We start from the raw sequence: 5,165 nt of genomic DNA on the forward strand, positions 1-5,165 counted from the left end.
TCATAGAGAGCGATGAAAGGGACGAATCCCAGCCGAGTCAAACTACCGGCTTGCAAACGCAATCGTGTTGACAATAGCTCCAAGGAGTTTGTATGACCCTCTCTAACGGTGTGCAGAGGGTAAAGGCACGGAGGTAATATATGCTTTCGCCTAGTCACCTCGCAAACGATTGGGTATTGGCTGCAGAGATCCATTTTTCTTTGTTTTATTACCGGGATTATAGCTTGATTTCTGTGTTCCTAATTTCACAGACAGAACGAAATCGCTTTTCTCGTTTGGCGTCACGGCGGTGAGACAGAAATCAGTGTACCGAAATTCGACGCTTGTGCTCGTTCTGTAGCGCTTCTAAAAACCGTGCGATCACGCCTGTGCAACGTCAACAATGCATAAACTGCAGTTACTTGTACTCGTATTGCATCGTGAGGGAACGACTATGACTGGGTAAACAGGAATAGGGAGAATGGGTGCTTGTGATTTGTTGAAGTTCGAATCAACAAATCAAGCTTCAACGAATGCGATAGTATTGCATTCACTCAACCAGCTATATGAGTTTTCAGATGGTATATACCTTCCAAGTATGCGATTCGTGTTCTGCCAGTGGTACCTCAGCTAAATTAAAAAGCAAAATTCACGTTGAAAAAAAAAAAAAAAAAATTTACGTTGATTCGAGCCGCTCCCGCGCCGAATCATGTTTCACGTAAGCGTAATCTTGGGGTCGATGCACGACGAGAGGTCTTCAATCATAAAAATAGTTTGATTACGATTATTGGCAACGCTAAAAATTTGAAAGCCAAGCAGTGAAGACAACGGTGTTCTTATAAATATTATATACATTTTATTTTACACTGTTTGAATACGCTGCCGTCGTTATGTTCTTGAATTATTGGCTAGCTTGTGGCGGACAGGGAAGTCTTGCAGGACCATATGATAGGACCTACACTAAACCTGCCGCGCTTCGAAAAATGTTAGTGCAATGTATACAAGCTGTTCAAGGCGGACGGAGCGTGGCGCATCCGGCAAAGCGCATTCATCTGCTGCCCACAGCGTTTTTTTTTTTTTTTTTTTCCTTGAGCAGTGAAATAATTTTTAGTCAAGCAGCAGGCCCCCTCTTCGGCGGGTTAGGCCGGATTAACGGAGGCGTCTCCTAATCCATTCTCCGTGTTGTCCCCTCGGGGGAGGGCGGTAAACAGGTTGGAGAGGGCGGTGAAGGAAGGAAAGGAGGGCAGGAGAGGAGGAAACACAGAAAAAGTGGAAAGCGCGAACTGTACGGCGGCCTTTAACGAGCACCGAAAACCTAAATTGTCCGGATCACTCGTTTCAATACAAATGAACATACAGTAGTTAGCGTACCAGCATGATCTCGTACTCTATCAAACGAAGTGCGACCGCGAATCGTGCGAAAAACTGCGAAGAGAGGCCGCGGCGCCGTGGGTTGAGCGAGCCAAGTAGAGGGGCTTTAGCCAAGCGAGAAGTGAGGCTGTTCCAGCGGCCTCTGGAGTGGCTCTTACGAGAAGTGCCGACACCCCCTGGGAGTCGGGCGCTCCGTGCTCTGTTGACCGCCGTGCATTCGGGTTAATTTGCGAATCGCTACCAATAATACTCGTTTGCGCTATTAAAAAATAATTAATTTGTAAAAAGAGCGCACAAAACAGTGTAATGCTAGGGGTACAGCCGACTGAACTCGTAACAAGCCGAGGTATCCATGATATCGCGATTGTTTCGGTTTTGCCGGCGGTGGAATGCTTCGGTTCGATTATCAGTCGACCCCCCCACTTCTGATTTCGAAAAATTAAAAGGGTCGACCTACATTCGTGTAAATACGGTAGTTTCCACATAGCTGCTTTTGGCGATGTTCTGTATGCTGTACATATATGAAAGAAACGGCATCCTTGTGCACTTGTGGGGCATTGCAAAAAGTATGAAAGAGCATTGTAAAATAGGCCAATTTGTTCCCTGGGAATCACTGATTGCAAGTAACAAGAAGAATAATGCATGTGACATCTCCTTTATTCAAAATAAAATTGGAGATCACGAAAATGCCATGTTTAGAGGGCAGACAAATATTTTCTGCATATTGTGTGACTATAGTTATACACATTGTAACAGAACCTTGACAATTGCATTCTACACACCTCAGAGCATAAGCATGCAAAATTTGATCGGGATCAGACTATGTGAAGTAGGAAAATTTTTGCGCACAAACTTTGGAGATTACTCAAAACAACAAAAAGAGAAAAACATGTTTTATGTTATTATGGGTGTGCAAATGCGAAAGAGCAGACTAATTGACATGAAATTTGGCCACAATGCATGCCAGGGCTTTGCGAGACGACACAAGTTTAGAATTGTCCTGCGCCATATGTGGCTCCTTCACAGTCCATGCGAGCAGTGTTCTCAACACGAGCCCACTTCACCATTTGGCAACGATTGGACTTTGCTTCCGCAGTCCCTTTGGTGGTCATGCTGGCAATGCGTTTCTTGTCGCACTGATTGCTGAGCGTGAATGCCAAGCTCCTGCAGCACCTGCTCGAAGCCAGTGTGTCCCTTATTGAACCATAAGGTTGCAATGGCAGTGGCCATCTCCACGACAGTGCGCAAGGCAAACCTCGTCTTGGGGCACGGCATCCAGATTTTGCTGTTTAGTGACTCAGCAGCATTCTGCGTCTTTCCTTGTACGCAGCGGGAGAGCAGCTTTTCTTCCGTCAGCCTCTTGTAGATGGGCAGTATGGCCTTGGCCTGAGCAGTTGTGAGAATCGGGGTGTGTGGCGGTGCTGGTTCACCCAGGGCTTGTGCTCTCTTGTGCTTGCACCAGGAAGATTCCCCGTCTGGACAGAACTTGTGGCTGCTGGCAAGATCAGTGGAGCAGGAATGAAAGTAAGATTTCCAAATAGCACAGTACATTCCCCGGACACTTCCTCTGTTACTAGTGATGGCGATCTGAAAGTAGCTCTGCAGTTTCTGGATAGTTTCATCCTTGAGCTATTGTCCCCGTGGTAGTGGCGTCTTGAGCTTCCGGAGTCCAGTGCCCATTCGCTTTGCCACATAGTTCGTGCAGTCTTCTTTCACAATGGGGCATCCCCTTAGAAGTTTGCCTCAGACACAGCAGCATACGCCTTGCTGTCTCCGTCACTGAGGAATGTCGTGAATTGGAGAGGCGTCGCATATGACGAGGTCCTCTACCAGATCCTCATTGCAGCTTCTGTTTCCATGGTATGGGATGAGCCAGCAGTGTTTTTCTCACACACCAACTTGTGGAAGGCTTGCCAGACCTCCTCCTCTCCTTCATCCCCGAAAGCCTTGCGCCTGCTGCAGCTCAGACAGTAGTTCGAGAGAACTTCCGTGTCCAAGCAGAGCCCTGTGTCAACAGATATTGCTGTGCCAATGCCATTATGGCTCTTGTTTCCTCTCTTTTGCTACGTACCGTCAAACATAACAGCTACCTGAGTAGTTTCCACCTCTTCTGCTGTCATCCTCCTGGACAATTCCAGGTTCACAGCGGCAGCTTTTGTTGCTGCAAGGTGCACTTTTTTTGTGATCCCAGCGAAGGTTTTGTGGTGCATGGGCTTTGGCAGACCAAGGAGTACACAAAACCGTGAAAGTTGTTCGTGTCCAACTCTGATTGCGCGTGCAGCAACAACTGCCTTGACGTTCACGGCGTAACTGCCTCGGGAGCTGCCGTTTCTGGTCTCGCCACACGGATCCCCACTGACGTTCTCAGCCGCAGAGGCACGCCTCGAAAAATAGGTTGACGAAAGCACGGACGTAGGGCACGCGTCATTCTGGCAGCACAGCTCCAGAAAAAAATGCTAGTCCCTTTCGCTTAGCGACCGATTCCTCGACAGCAAGTTCGCACTTTCCGCAAGTCGAGCATGCCGCGCCACTGACGAGAGCTTTCATCGCGCCGATCTCGCAGATCACAGTACTTGCCCGCTCATCTCCAGTTCTCTCTTCGTTTTGAAACATCCCAATCTTCTTTTCCGATGCACTTACGAACTTGTCAGCGCTGCTGATGAAACTCGAGCGATCGGACTCGAAAGCGTCGCCCCGACCAAGGTTAGGGTTAGCTAATGTGGATGCACTTTTTTTCTTCGAAGCTTTCCGCTTGCCTTTTTGGCGACTTCCTCTGAACTTGTGTGTCGTCCGAAACTTTCGAGCTCGGAAGTCGCGTTTTCGGTCGACGTCCATCATGAAGAAATCAGAATGATCGAAGAAGTAGTTGGTTCTTGTTTCAGAAGAAGCGCGACGCTAAAACAGCAAGCAAGCTTCACCGCGCAGCACATTGCTCTCGGCCAATGGCGGACCCACAATCGCATCACGTGATTAGCGGCGAGGCGCTTCGCGCGTTGACAGCGAGAAAGAAAACATTTAATTTTTATTATTTGCAGCCTCAATACGAAACTATCGACGAGAGTTTCGGAGTGAAAACGGCTAGGCCTACGCGCCGGGATTAAACGTGATGGCGGGCGACGCCACGATGCAAAGATACATGCGCTTGAAAATGGCTCATATTTGTGCTGTTTTCCATCGCGAGAAAGGCTTCAAACACATATCTGATTAATTTTGGAATGATATCCGGTCTTGATTTTTTTATATGCGAAAGACGAAGGTTCAAAGTTGACAGAGCACTAAAAAGCGCAAAATCACTTTTTTTTTAAAAGATCGCCGTTTTTCGACACACATCACCCCTTAAGCGTTTATTTTCCTCATTTTTTATTAGCAACAATTATGTGTTTGTCGTGGTTTATAACTGGTAAGGTGTAAAGGGTCTGTCGGACACCTTCACAGCAGAATAAATAAATTATTGAAAAAAGCAAAAACTGCCTGATATTTGTTTTTATTGCTGCTGTGGCTGTAGGTTACGTACACCCATGCGTGGTAAATGAGGACGCCTGCTGGACACTGGAGGCTGCTGATGCTTGCACGGCCTGCAGAGAAAGCACGAAAAAAAGTATATTGTAGCAAAATATACATTCCTGAACAGCAATTGTTTTCAGTTCGGGGAATTAAAGCTTTGGCTGGGATGTTCCAGTGTTGTGAAGAGCTTGGAACACTTTCTTTCTTTGGGTAGCACTCCTAGTTAATTTCAATAAGTTGTACTTTGCTTGAAGCAAATTACAGCATCATGTTGTTGCACTCTACTAAGCCTGTTAACTGGGGAGCTTCCA

General features: G+C 47.0%; 1 pseudogene; it reads right to left on the bottom strand.

Annotated features, from left to right (window-relative positions):
* Positions 1-2,120: 2,120 nt before the first annotated feature.
* On the bottom strand, positions 2,121-4,806 carry LOC115313947 (annotated as a pseudogene).
* Between the last annotated feature and the right edge of the window lie 359 nt (positions 4,807-5,165).

The sequence above is a fragment of the Ixodes scapularis genome, unplaced genomic scaffold (assembly GCF_016920785.2).
Source record: "Ixodes scapularis isolate PalLabHiFi unplaced genomic scaffold, ASM1692078v2 PGA_scaffold1__304_contigs__length_218370807, whole genome shotgun sequence".
Lineage (NCBI taxonomy): Eukaryota > Metazoa > Arthropoda > Arachnida > Ixodida > Ixodidae > Ixodes > Ixodes scapularis.